At 42.8% G+C, this 15,379-nt stretch overlaps 1 protein-coding gene across 4 annotated transcripts in view; it reads right to left on the bottom strand.

Moving 5' to 3' along the window:
* Positions 1–15,379, bottom strand: part of RECK (reversion inducing cysteine rich protein with kazal motifs) — a 1,099,858-nt gene that overhangs the window by 975,106 nt on the left and 109,373 nt on the right. The window lies entirely within an intron of this gene.

The following is a 15,379-nucleotide window of genomic DNA, read 5'->3' as shown; positions in this document are numbered from 1 at the left end:
GAAGATTTTCTTTTTTCTGAATTGATGATCATAAACAAAAAGCCATCATTATTCATAAAAAAAAACATTGAACCAAAAAGCTGAGGGAAAGGTATCCATTCTCCTGAGATTCTATGAAAAACTGAACTCTTCCTAATAGATCCCTTTCACACTGAGGCGCTTTGCAGGCGCTATAGCAGGTATATGCAATTCGCGGACCACCAGCTGTTGCAGAACTACAAGTTCCATGAGGCATAGTAAGACTCTGACAGCCACAAGCATGACACCCAGAGGTAGAGGCATGATGGAACTTGTAGTTTTGCAACAGCTGGAGGTCCGCTAATTGCATATCCCTGCGCTATAGCATTAAAAATAGCGCCTGCAAAGCGCCCTGAAACAGCGGCTCCATTCACTTAAAACCGCCCCGCTAGCAGCCGAATAGCGCCGCTTTACTGCTGAAGCCCGGGACGGCTCAGTGTGAAAGGGGTCTTAGGGTTTAAGCCTAAAGACCCCTAGACTGCTTTTAAGTGCATCCAGCAGATTTATAGGTTGCATTAAACATTAATGACCCGAGTGAATTACACATTTTATTTTTTACAAAATGATTTATATATTTGACTTTTATCAGTAAAATCCAGAAATAACAGAAAAGGAGGGGAGGGACTGACCAGGATGGACGTGCGGTGAGGTTGCTCCTCCTGGCTCCAGGTGATTACCTGTAGTAATCTCCAATGGCTTAATCAACCACTCCTGATTTCCTGATTTCCCCTGCAAGCATTACGGATTTCTTGGGGACAACAATGGCTCATCCTGCCCTGCTTCTTGGGTTGAGATCAGTGTGAAAAGGTCTACATTACCGAGTATCGAGGTTGGCCAACAGGAGATCTTCTAAACCTCCCAGCTTAGAGGGAGATCCGGGGTCTGTACCACACGATAGGAGTCGGTTTCCGTCAAAAGTGGAGCCGCTGAGTCAGGCATTGCCAAGGATCCTAAAAATTGGCCGAACGCTCACGAGTGGAGCTGAGCCCCGCCGAATCTCGACGTGCTGAACCGAGTCTGAGTGTGTTCCCGGGCTCCATCGAGGGCACACGGGAGGAGCCGAATAGTGCCGAAGGTTGGTGTGCTTTGTTATGCACTACTGAGGGACCAAAGCTCCGGCGAATACCCGTGAACGGATCTGAGCCCAATCAACACCACGGAAATCAGACAGAGCCCCCTCTCTGATACCCCTAATGTGGCAGGAGGGCAGAAGGAGCCTGAGGTATCCCCAATAGAAAAGTTGGGAGTGAAAGCAGACGCCACCGAGTGACAAAACAAGAGTTTTGGCACACGATCCTTTTTCAAATCTTGTCTGCTTTTCCTCTCTTGGTTCGGTAAGGGTTTTTTTTTTTTGTTTTTTCTTTCATATATAACACTGTGGCGGTATAGAGACTCTAAAACAAATCATTACTTGTGAATGTAGAAAAAGGAATTAGACTCCTGCCATGCGATCAGGTAATTGACTGACTACGTTTTTGTTTTTCTCATGAATGGGGGTAATGTCTTTGACATTAACAAATTCTTGATGGTCAAGTGATACACAGACAGGCGCCTTAAAAGGCATATGAACCCCCGGATAATTGAACCCGAAAGTTAAGGAAAAAAGAAAAAAGGGGAAAAAAAGTACCATTGGATGGTGTATAAATGTGCTATAAAGGCTACAAACTATAGGTAAGAGCTATATTTCTCTAGCCTTAATATAGCCCTAATATATTGAGAACAATATGCCGCCCAAAAGCACACATACACAAAAAACAAAAAGGGGGTCAACAGGGGGGGCAGTTAAGAACCCCCCTAAACCCCAAAGTGTACAAAAAATGGACATCAAGGGATATTTTTAGGACTCGCAATCATCAGTACAACTAGATGGTACAGGAGCATCTGGATTGAATTTTGTTTCCCCGGTCAAAAATGTAGAGCCGAGTTTAAGTGGCAGTCCCCAGGGAGATACTCAACACTCCATAGTGGACCTGGAAGGATCAGGATCAGGAGATAGTCCTAGATGGGATATGCAGGCGTATATTAAGTCCCTACCGACAAGAGAGGATATGGATAAATATGTTTATAGGCTGGAAACATCATATAAAGTTGAAATACAGACATTGAAAACAACTTTAGCCAATACACAAAGTAAAATTGATACCATAGATATTAAAATGGCAGCAATGGATCAAAAAATGTTGGTATTGGAAGAAAGAAACCAAGAGTACAACCGATATTTCAATTATATAATCAATGCTACTGACGACCTTGAAAATAGAAGTAGACGCAATAACATCAGAGTAAGAGGTCTGCCAGAATCAATAGGAATGGAGGATCTGAAAATGACTCTTCAAGGCATATTTAATACCTTATTGAAACGGCCAAAAACAACAGACCTAGAGATCGATCGGGCGCATAGAGCTCAAGGCCCTAAGGATCAGGATCAAACGAAACCAAGAGATGTGATATGTAGAATACACTTTTATCATATTAAAGAGAGCATCATGACAGCAGCACTGATACAACGATTTTACGAGTTTGATGGTTTCCAGCTTATATTTCTGCAGGATTTGTCTAGATATGCGTTGATCAGGAGGAAAGCAGTTAATCCTTTATTGGAAGCATTAAGAGAGAAAAAGATTTTATATAGATGGGGATTTCCCTTTCAGATAATAGTTTATCAAAATGGATCTCCCTGATTTATTGAACCAGCTTCAATTAGGAGGAGTGGTGCAGCGCTAGAAAATAAGTCTAAATTTCCCCATAAAAGTAAAAATAACAATAGCTGAACAAAGTCCTCTTCATCAACCTCTTCATGTTTAGCAGGATCCATAATGAAAGGACACTCAGAAAGGAGATGTAAACACCATCACCAACACCCAAACAAACTGACCCTTACCATCAGTGTATGGGTTATACACGTGTGTAGAAAACAGATAGCGAGAGGCAATCTTCCTGGAATAGACCAACGATCCTCCAGTGGAGTAGCATAAACATATTCCTTTCCCTCTAAACTAATTGGAAGGCTTTAGGTCTCCTCCTTGTGACAGGATTAAGAGCCAGATATAGTCCAGTGGGTATATGCGCCTCAAGAATCGTGGTATATGGGGAGTAAAGAGAAGAAGCTCATTGCGGGGGGGGGGGGTCTTTTTTTTTTTTTTTTTTTTTTTTTGAGCATACACTCTTTAAAATTGCGATCTTGATATACTCAACAAGAAGACATTAGATATAAGATTAATGAATAGGTATTTGGTATAACGATATGGAACAATAGAGGACTTTTTTTTTTTTTTTTTTTTGGGAGAAGACTATGGTGAATATGCACAATGTAATTAGTTTTTTTATCACATTGCACAGTGAAGGTTAAAGTAGCACATGAGGTTATATGATGAAACATGAGGGGTATGAGCCCCCCCCCCCATGTTTTTTTTTTTGGAGTTTGATTTTTTTCAAAAAATAATGATTTGCATAATTTGAATGGAAAGATATATGGTGAATATGCACAATGTAATAAGAGTATTTGTTATTTTTATCACATTGCATAACGAAGGTTATTGTAGCACGACGGTACATGATGCTACATGAGGTGTAGGAGCGTCCTTTTTTTCCCACAAATAGAGCTTTCTTTTGGTGGTATTTGATCATCTCTGCGATTTTTATTTTTTGCGCCATAAACAAAATAAGAGCGACAATTTTGAAAAAAATGCATTATTTTTTACATTTTGGTATAATAATTATCCCCAAAAAATATATAAAAAAAATTTTGTTTCCTCAGTTTAGGCCGATCCGTATTCTTCTACATATTTTTGGTAAAAAAAAAAATCACAATAAGCGTTTATTGATTTGTTTGCGCAAAAGTTATAGTGTTTACAAAATAGGGGATAGTTTTATGGCATTTTTATTAATAATTTTTTTTTTACTAGTAATGGCGGCGATCAGCGATTTTTATTGTGACTGCGACGTTATGGCGAAAATGTCGGACATTTTTACACATTTTTGGGACCATTGTTATTTATACAGCAATCAGTGCTATAAAAATGCATTGATTCCTGTATAAATGACACTGGCAGTGAAGGTGTAAACCACTTGGGGGCGGGGAGGGGTTAAGTCTGTCCTAGGGGAGTGATTTCTAACTGTCAGGGGGATGGGCTGGTGTGTGACCTCACTGATCTCTGCTCCGATGACAGGGAGCAGAGATCCAGTGACACTTGTCACTAGGCAGAACGGGGAGATGCTGTTTACAACGGCATCTCCCCGTTCGTCCTCTCCGTGAGGCGATCGTGGGTATGCCCGTGGCGATCGAGTCCGTGGGACCCGCGACCCGACTCACAGAGATCGCGGCAGGCACGCGCGCGCACACGGCGGCAAATTCACAGTAACGTACGGGTAGCCGTGCCTTTCTGCCAATGTATATCTACAGGGGCCGGTCGGGAACCGGTTAAAGATCTCAAGTACACTTCATTCCTGCCTTCGCCTTGGTCACATCACGAGAAACCATCTCTTGCGTTCCTGTTTAAAGACTGGCTTTGCTGACATCCCTTCTGGCTCCTTATCTTGCTTGCTGTACCTCTACTTGGATCCCTGACTTCTGGCCTGGCTGATTACCCAATCTGGTTACTGAACTCTGGCTTGGCTGATTACCCGACCTGGTTACTGAACTCTGGCTTGGGTGACTACCCGATCCAGTTACTGGACTCTGGTTATGCTTTGGCTACGCTTACTCTATTTACCTTTTTATTTGTATTAATAAACAAGTGTGATTTTACTGTACTTCTGTCTCAGTCTGGTTCATGGTTTCTGACAACCGACCAGTGAGAACAGGGAGAATATTACCCCTCAGATCCCGCCCTCCTAGAGCCCTGCTCTCTGTGAAGTGATTAATTTACACATGAAGGAAACACGTTCATTATACCCCTCATGCCTTTCCTCTGTGGTCATGCAGTAAGCCATTATTCTTTGGAATGCTATAAGACAGGAATGACACAGGAGGAGGTATGACACATTTACACCTGCTTTGCAGACCGAAGACTGATTTGCATTCGGACCCACCCACATCAACTTCCAGAACTGCTTACTCCCATAATCTGCCCTGAAATTACAGAGGCTCAAAGTATGATTAGACGAATAGTATCAGGACTGGTAAAGGAAGGAAACAGGAAGTCAGAGAACTTGTTTGGTTTGGTTCTTTTAGATCAAAGGAATGAACATCAGTCTGTAAATGAGGTCAGTTAAAGACTAAACCTTTTTCTGACACTTGATGCTTACAAGTTAAAGAGGAACTGCAGTCTGCTCTCATAATTTGTAATAAAAACATCTTTGACATTCTGAAGCTTCCCTCCAACCACTTTGCATATTATTTTATATATGCTGTGATTCTGTACTTGCCAAATCTCCCTCCACTAAGTCAGGCTGCAACCGTTTTAACTGTGGGCAGCTGAAGCTGCACCTGTTCACTTCCTGGATTTACACATACACACAGAGGAACACCTCCAGCTTTGCAGCTCTCATTGGCCTTATTATGACTCATCCCCCTTCCCTTCCTGGCAAACTCTCAGAGAGTGAGAGAGAGAGCTGTGCATGATGTCATAAGCCTAGGCTTTTTACCAGACAAGAAACAGGAAGTGGGCTAATGTTTTACTATCCAAAGTTAAAACAATAAGGGCAGAAGATTTAATAGAGGGAAAGTTGAAAAAAATTACTGAAGGTCTGCTTTAAAATTTTTTGCTAGAAAATTACTTAGAACCCCCAAACATTATATATTTTTTTAGCAGAGACCCTAGAGAATAAAATGGCCGTTGTTGCAATATTTTATGTCACACTGTATTTGCGCAGCGGTCTTTCAAATGCAATTTTTGGGAAAAAGATACACTTTAATGAATTAAAAAAAAACAAAAAACTAAACAGTAAAGTTATCCCAATTTTTTTCTATAATATGAAAGATGATGTTGCGCTGCGAGATTCGTGAGGGACTCATAATCTTTATTCTAAGCAAAAAAATTGTGATTCTCATTTTAGCTAGAATCGTGCAGCTCTAGTTGGGGTCTATTGTTGCTGGAGGGGGAGTCTATTTTACTGCTTTTCTTGTTAACAAGTCCATACAAATTAGCACCACAAAATAATACTTGGTTCTGTACTCTCTAGGGCCGGTACTGGGAGGTGGGTAGGGGTGGAACCAAGGGACGGTGCTCAAAGGTGGGTAAGGGGCGTTCCTGCACCTACTCTGTGAGAAAAAAAAAGCCCTGTGTATATATATATATATATATATATATATATATATATATATATATATAGTAAGATTGGGGTGATTAAACTCAAGCAGTGGGTGTGTTTACTTACAATGAGTTTCACCAGTCCAGAACTGTATTTTAAATTTATTGGCAACCCACTTTTATTTAAAAGCAAGTCAAAGTTCATAAAGATAGCTCATCCCACGGAGGGGTTTCTCACCATCACTTCATAACATTCAGCCTCCTGACTCTCTTCCTCTTAGGCTCAACCTTCCTCTGTCCCAACCTGACTTGATGCACGGCAGCATTTTGCACGGCTCCCCTCAGAAACACTGACCTCCCTCAACTGGGTGGGGCCCTGAGCTATAAATCTGGCTCTATTATGAAACCAGCACACACCTGAGCCATCAGTGTGCATAAACCACAAATTTATTGAGTAGCATGGGGTCATCCTGCTACATATCCCCCCCCCCCCGTTTCGAACTGGTGGGAGGAACACAAACTCTTCACTGGATGGGACACCTCTGTGCCAGCTCTTTTTGCGGGTATGTTTCCATAAGCACTTCACCTTGGCACCTCTGTGCTGACTATCAGCAACATGAGTCCTAACCTGCACAACCTCCTTTCTAAAGGGGTGGTCCACCCACACATTTTTCCGGGAGTGCTTTCAAAAGCGCCGTGGGCTTCCACTAATCTCTCTAGCCTCTCCACTAGCCTCGGGATCCTGCATTTCTTTTTACCTATCCCAGACTTGCTCTCCCAGGACTGTAGGGAGCCTACCTCTATGGCATCTGTCAGGGACTGACCTCTCTCACTACCTGACTGTGTGGTTACCCTTGGCAACCAAATCATCTGAGATTAACACCACATCCTTTTGTTTAACCTCAAAAGCAACATTCCACCAGGAACTACACATATACACATTATCATCATCAGCATCACCCAGAACTCTTGTCCCATTGTTTGCTAGGACAGTGTCTGAGGAGGGATCAAATAGAGGCCAGCATTTACTCCTTATGGGACCTTCCCAAAGTTTCACATCACCCCCTGTTGTCCAACACTCCACAGGCCACTGTTCTACTAACCAACCTTTTCCAACACATTTTTGTACGCAAGTTTCTTTAAACAATTCTGTGTCCTCTGGTACTTCAACGAATACCTCTGTCCAACGGTGCTCTGGAGTGCCTCCCATATACAACATCAGTAGGAAGCAACCTAGTACACTGTCAGACAGCTTTTAACATGGGTTTACACACTTTCACGTTACAGTTACCTACACTGTTTTTTCTATAACTGTCAGGAACCATGAATCAGATTGAGACAGAAAATCCAGTTAAAAATCACACCTTTTAATATAATGGTAAAAGTGGTACAAATAGTAAACGTAGTCAAAACATAGCCAGGGTACGGAAGCCAAAGCGGGTAGTCAGAACAAGCCAGGAAATCAGGAAGCCAGAAATCAGCGTAGTCGGAGGCAGCAGACAGGATCAGGAACCAGAAGGGAAGTCAGCCAGGCAAGTCTTCAACAGGAACACAGCAGGGAGTCTACAGATATGTTTGACCAAGGTGCAGGCATGGAAGGAATAAACTAGGCAGTTTAAATAGCCAGCTGGCTGTAGGCTGGACTGATGAGCAGGAAATGATCACCAGGTGAGCCGCAGTGGAATGATGAGTGCTAGAAATTAACTGACAGTTGAGCAATCAGAGCACTGAGAAGGGAGCCCTGACAGTACCCCCTCCTCAATGACCCCTCCCCCTCGGAGGACCACCAGGTTTGAGGTGACATCTATGAAAAGCACAGAGGAGGATAGGATCATGTACGTCCCAGGATGTGACCCAAGAGCGTTCCTCTAGACCAGGGTTTCTCAACTCCAGTCCTCAAGGCGCCCCAACAGGTCATGTTTTCAGGCTTACCATTATTTTGTACAGGTGATTTGATCAGTTTCACTGCCTTAGTAATTACCACAGCTGTTTCATCTGAGGGAAATCCTGAAAACATGACCTGTTGGGGCGCCTTGAGGGCTGGAGTTGAGAAACACTGCTCTAGACCATACCCTTTCCAATGAGCCAGGTACTGTATGCACCCACAGAACCTACGGGAGTCAATGACTGATTGTATCTCTTACTCTTCATGGTTCTCAACCTGAACCGGGAGGATGTGGAACCGAGGTGGTGAAACGGTTGCACGCCAAATGTTTTTATAAGGCGACATAGAATACATTCAAAATACGCATGTTAGAAGCAAGGTCTAATGCGTAAGCCACTGGGTTGATCCTGCGGAGAATATGGAAAGGCCCAATAAACCGTGGAGCCAGTTTCAGTGAGGGAACACGGAGTCGGAGGTTACAAGATGACAGCCAGACCCTCTTGCTAACCTGGTAGGAAGGCACAGGTAGGCATCTGCGGTCAGCATGGAGTCTATACCTCTCACTGGCACGTCGCAAGGACTCTTGGACCTGCACCCAAGTGAAACGAAGATCATGGAGATGCTCCTCTAATGCAGGAATTCTTTGAGGAACAAAAGAGTCAAGGACAATAATGAGGGCAGAAACATCAAACTAAACACCACATCCCATATAAATTTTAGACAAGAAAAGGGAAGGTGGGGTAAACAAACCCCGGGACTTTTAAGGTGCTTCTAATATAGGGTAAATAGACATACTGAACATATCCATAGAAAAGATTTTGATTTTGCAATTGATACAAATAACATAACAAGATTAAAAATGTGTCTCAATATCCACATCCATTTTTTTTTTAAAGACATAGTACATAGTTGGAGCAAAAGATATCACTCAATAGATACCACTCAACATGTTTCACTCAATTTGAGCTTCCTCAGGAGTTTTGGTACAATGTATGGTATACTAGAAATGATAAAAAAGACATGGATAAGATATCATATTACATATGGAAATTACGACCACAAAAATATTGGTTATTTGATATATATATGGATAACATGTCATATAAAGTTATATAAAGCTAGGAAAAAATCAAAAAATCAAAAGATCAAAAAATCAATCAAAAAAATCTTACCCAGGCCGCCAAAAGTCGAATATGGATGGAATTGATATGAGTAATATTACTGATGGACAACATCAGAGATACAGGACATCACGTAAGTCTCTCAAACATATGTTACCATCCAATATGGACACAGGAGGACACAGACTTTACATATCCTTGATAGTAAAATAAAAAGGTGTAAGGAGATTAGGGTCAGGTGTCAATCAAGTGATCTCTGAAGGCATCAAGTATGAACACCGGACTAACATGGAGATTACCTTTAAGTGGGTTAGGAGTAGAATCAATGTTCAATAGCATCAAGGATATGTAAATTCTGTGTCCTCCTGTGGCCATATTGTACAGTAACATATGTTTGAGAGACTTACGTGATGTCCTGTATCTCTGATGTCCATCAGTAAGATTACTCATATCAATTCAATCCATATTAGACTTTTGGCGGCCTGGGTAAGATTTTTTTGATAGATTTTTTGATCTTTTGATTTTTTACTAGCTTTATGTAACTTTATATGACATGTTATCCATATATATATATATATATATATATATATATATATATATATATATATATATATCAAATAACTAATATTTTTGTGGCCGTAATTTCCATATGTAATATTATATCTTATCCATGTCTTTTTTATCATTTCTAGTATACCATACATTGTACCAAAACTCCTGAGGAAGCTCAAATTGAGCGAAACATGTTGAGTGGTATTTATTGAGTGGTATCTTTTGCTCCAACTATGTAATATGTCTTTTAAAAAATTGGATTTGGATATTGAGACACATTTTTAATCTAGTTATGTTATTTGTATCAATTGCAAAATAAACATTTTTTTTATTGATATGTTCAGTATGTCTATTTACCCTATATTAGAAGCACCTTAAAAGTCCTGGGGTTTGTGTACCCCACCTTCCCTTTTCTTGAACAAAAGAGTCAGGCAACATGGATGGTTAGAAACCATAATTAGCCATAAACGGAGACAAATCGGGAAGCAGTATTTACAGCACTATTATGAGCAAACCCCCTCCAAGGTAAGAGGTCTGACCAGTTGTTATGGTGGTCAGAAATATAGCAATGTAGAAACTGCTGTAAGGCTTGATTGGATTGTTCTGCAGCCCCATTGGACTGCAGGTGATATGCAGAGAAGGAAAGCTGAATTCCTAACTGTGCACAAGGCTTGCCAAAACCTGGAGACAAACTGGCTACCCCTCTCCGAGATGATAACCTTGGGTAGCCCATATAACCGAAAGATGTCCCCAGCAAAAATGGATGCCAGTTCTTTGGATGTGGGTAGCTTCTCCAGTGGAATACAAAGACATTTTCGAGAACTGGTCAACCACCATAAGAATAAGTGTGTTGCCCTGGGAGTTGGGTCTCTCCACAATAAAATCCATAGATGGGTCCAAGGCCTCTCTCCATTGGGTATGGGTTGTAGGAGGCCCACTGGAAGGTGTTGTGGTGTCTTACAGTGAGCACTCATGGAATACGCGGCTACGAAGGTGGTCACATCAGCGCAGGGACTAGGCCACCAGAATTGTTGAGAAATAGCCCAAATGAGCTGATTCTTCCCTGGGTAGCCAGCTGCCTTGGGAGAATGGTAAGTCTGGAGCAAAGCAGTGTGGAGATTCTCAGGGACAAAGCAGCGGTCACCAGGTTTCTTGGGAGGAGAATGGATCTGAGCGGCAAGAATTCTGTCACCCAAAGGTGAAGTAAGACTAGTATGAACAGAGGCCCGAATACGATCGGGAGGTATCACAGGAGCAGGAACCGACTCCATCTTGGAAGCGAAGTTAAACTGTTGCGACAATGCATCAGCCCTTACATTCTTGGTACTAGGTAAGAATGAGACTATGTAATTAAAGCTTGACAGAAAAAGAGCTCTTCACACCCTTCTGGGAGATAAGCGTTTTGCCTCAGACAAGAACGTGAGATTCTTATGGTCAGTCAAAATGAGGACCATCACAGTGGTACCTTTGAGATTCTTTCAGTGCTAAAATGATAGCTAACAATTCTCTGTCGCCAATCTAAGGATGTGCCAGCATGGGAGCTGAGACAAAGGCAGCCTTGAGAGACACAAAGGCTTTAATGGAATCCGAAAGACCAATTCTGTGGGTTACCGTCCTTTTCTGGTCATCTCTGGTCAAACCCTTGACTGATAAAAGAAGTCCCAAATACATTTTCGATATTAATTGCCAAAGTCAAGAAAACATTGTAGCGGACATAGACCTACGGGTTGAGGCCACTGTAGAACTGCAGATAGTTTCTCTGGGTGCACAGAAAAACCGGCAGTAGAAAAGACATAACCTAGAAATGTAACCTGTTAACTTCTCCAACTTACAATACAGGTTATTATCTTTCAGCCTCTGTAGCACACAGAAGAAATCTGTGTGGTGGCTCTTGAGGGATTTAGAATATATGAGGATATCGTCGAGATAAACCACCACACATTGTTGCAACATATCTCAAAGGACATTGTTGATGAATTCGTGAAAAACTGCAGGAGCATTGCAAAGACCAAACTGCATTACTAGGTATTCGTAATGTCCTGTCCTGGTATTAAACACAGTTTTGCATTCATCGCCCTCTTTGATCCTCACGAGATTCTATGCCCCTCTCAGATTGAGCTTCGTGAAAACCATTGCTCCCTTGAGGTGGTCAAATAAAATAATTCCGTAATCAATGGAATCGGATACGCATTCTTAATCGTGAAGCAATCGAGATCCCTATAAACGATAGTTTATAGGGGTCTCAGTTCACCACTCCTCTTTCACAAAAAAGAAATGAGCACCAGTAGGAGATGAGGATTTGCAGATGAACCCCTGAGAAAGTGTGTCGGCAACATACTCCTCCATGGCTTTATCCTCAGACAGACAAAGGGTAAACCTGGCCACGAGGGGGCATGGCACCAGGTTGAAGGTCAATTACGCAATCATATGACCAGGAAAACTGCAGGCTTGACCTTTGTCAAAGACATCGCTAAATTTGCGGTACTCCTCTTGCAAGGAGGAGAGTGAAGAGGTGCACAGGACTTTAGCCACTTACATGTTTTACTACATTGTGGCAACCAGGAAAGAACCTCAGCACGAAGCCACTTTAAAAGAGGGGTTGTGCCTCTGTAACCAAGGATAACCAATAACCATTGGGTAAAGAGGTGAGGAAATGACTTGGAAATGGATTATCTCATGGTGAAGAGCCCCTACAGCCATGGTCAATGGAGCAGTCTCATGAGTCACATGGGCAGGCTGTAGAGGTCTCCCATCAATAGCCTCAATGGCAAGTGGAGTGGCACGAAGCTGCAGCGGAATCGAGTGCTTAGACAAAAAAGGCACTATCTATGAACAGGCCTGCAGCCCCAGAGTTGACTAGAGCCTGTGTCTCAATGGACGACTCAGACCAAGAAAGGGTAACCGGAACTAAAGGCTTATCCTTCAGGATAACTGGGGACATAACAACTCCACCTAAGGTCTGTCCCCTACAGGACCTCAAGGTGCAGGTGTTTCCTGGATGGGTAGGACAAGACTTCAAAAAGTGACCTGCTTGGCCACAATAAAGGCACAATCTCTCCCTCCTCCTAAAGCCCTTTCATCTGCAGAGAGACATGTTAAGCCCAACTGCATGGGTTCTACTTTACTGGCAGACTCGGTAGAAGGAGGCATGGGAAGTGAGGGAGGCAAGGGTGGGACTGCAAAGCTCGGAGCCAAATGTGCAGAAGGCTTCCGCAAGCACTCCTTAAAGGCAGGCCTCTCTCGGAGTCTGGAGTCAATGAGAATGGAAAGCGTGATCAACTTCTCCAGATCTGTAGGTATGTCTCAGGCTGCTATCTCATCTTTGATGTTATCTGAGAGACCATGAGAAAAAGCAGCCACGAGGGCCTCATTGTTCCAAGCGACCTCTGCTGCCAGAGTACGGAATTCAGTGGCATGATCAACAACAGTTCTCGTACTCTGTTAGATGGACATGAGGCTCTTGGCAGCAGAAGTGGAGCGTGCAAAGAAAAATGCATTTTTTTACAAAATCTTCTGTCGTTTTTCATTTATAGCCAGGGCCGTCTTTCAGGCAAGGCAAACAGGGCCGCTGCCCTGGGCCCTGTCATTGTTGTGGGGCCCAAACTGCTGCCTCATACTTGCCAACTATCCCAGTTTAAATACCCTCGTGCCTTGAGGTTTTAGTCCCGTGCTTTGTCCTGATATCTCAGGGTGAAGTTCTGTTACTAATGCTGCCCAGCTCTGCCCTATTGTTGTGTACAGTTGACTCACCTGCAGACCCTGTGTTTACATGTAAATAACCTGCATTGATATGTAAATTGTGGCAGCATTGATATGTAAATAGCGACGGACCGGCAGCATTCATATATGAATAGAGTAGGTATTCATATGCATATCATGCCTCCCTGAGGTCATATCCACCATCACCTATACTAAATGCTGCCCACTGGGGAGATAAAGGGGCATGCTTGAAAGTCCTGCCTACAACTGTGGTCAGCCTACCATCAGCCTGTTCTGCAAAAGGTAAGCAAATTAGTGGGGGGAGGGTAGTGTGGGGTGTGCAGAGGTAGGCAGAGAAGGAATTACAGTTTGAGGTGCACAGGCGAGCAAGGAGGGGATGTATGGAGGTAAGGAAGGTGGATGCAAAGATGAGCAGAGAAGGCAGGTAGAGTTAAAGGAGAGGGGCATTGGAGTGGAGAGGATGGGGGAGCTTTGGGGTGCAGAGGTTAGCATGGGTTTTAGGATGCAAAGGTGTACTGCTCTATGCGCTACAAATGCGGAAAAAAGTCCCAAACCCTTTTTCAAAATCACACGGTGCCAAGGCACATGTCAGCAAATGCATGAGGGTGTCATTAACAATTAATAGTACTGCTGTGTATCTGCTAAAGGGCAGCACGTTTCTGTGGTGTCAGGAAAGCGATTTTGCATGCGTTCCGAACACACACAAATGTAAACGCAGGCTAGATGTCTCAGTTACATTGGTGGTCAGTGTAAATCTTCTCATTACATTGGTGCTTGGTGTAGAATCCTTTCATTCACACTAGTGGCCAGTGTGAATGTCCCCCTTACATTGGTGGTCAGTGTAAATACCTCTTTATATGGGTGGTTACTGTGAATGCTTCTATTACATTAGTGGTCAGTGTAAACCCCTATTACATTGGTGGCCAGTGTTGAAACTCCTCTTTATATTGGTCGTTAAAAAAAAAAAAAAAAAAAAAAAAAAATCAGCACTACCATTAATCACACCACTGCCACTGATTCCAGGAGTCCTAGGATCCCTGGGAGTTTTCGGTCTATTCCCCAGTCCATGGTGTGCAGGCAGTGAGGAGATGATGTGCAGTAACCTCTAGCAACCAATCAGTGAGCAATATTGATATACAGTAATCTCTAGCAACCAATCAACAAGCAGAAATCATGTGCTGTAACCTCTAGAAACAAATCAGTGAGCTGTAATGTGTGCTGTAACCTCTAGCAACCATTCAGTGAGCGGTAATGATACACTGTAACTTCTGGCAACCAATCGGAATTGCTGCCTGATCTGATTCAGTAAATGGATTTTGAGTCTAGCTGCTATTTATTGTATGTCTCAGAGAAGGTGGAGAGCAAAACAGCATGGGGGGGCAAGAAAATGTTTGCCCAGGGTCCAATCAATATTAAAGCGGGGGTCCACCTATCTATCGTTTTTTTTTTTTGGAGTTCATTCACAAACTTTTCTTCTCATGATTATCTACTCAAATGTTTTGTGTAATAAGTCCGCCTGTGTCCGATTTCGTTGTAAAGAATAACTTATAAAATTCACTGAAGGCGGTTTCCATCTTCATTGTGGGCATTTGAAGCCCACAAGCATGTATTTCCTGGATGCTGTGAATGCTGTGCTCCCAGCATTCACCGAGATGTTGTGATGACGCTGTTGCACAATGCATGCTGGGAAGCCTGAGACTAGCTCCCAGGGGACTGTGGGAGGTCTTGGAGAGGCTAGAAACACGCCTACTCCCATGGGAGGAAAACCAGGAAGTGCTAAGAAGATTAGAAAAAAAAAGGTAATTACAGCGATTTAAATTTTTTTACACAGCATGTCAGCATCTAGGCAAGGAAGAGAATGCATAGAGATAATGTTCAAAATTTGGGTGGAA

The sequence above is a fragment of the Aquarana catesbeiana genome, linkage group LG05 (assembly GCF_042186555.1).
Source record: "Aquarana catesbeiana isolate 2022-GZ linkage group LG05, ASM4218655v1, whole genome shotgun sequence".
NCBI lineage: Eukaryota > Metazoa > Chordata > Amphibia > Anura > Ranidae > Aquarana > Aquarana catesbeiana.
Note: the sequence above shows the minus strand (reverse complement) of the source record. Positions and strands in the feature narration are given on the sequence as shown.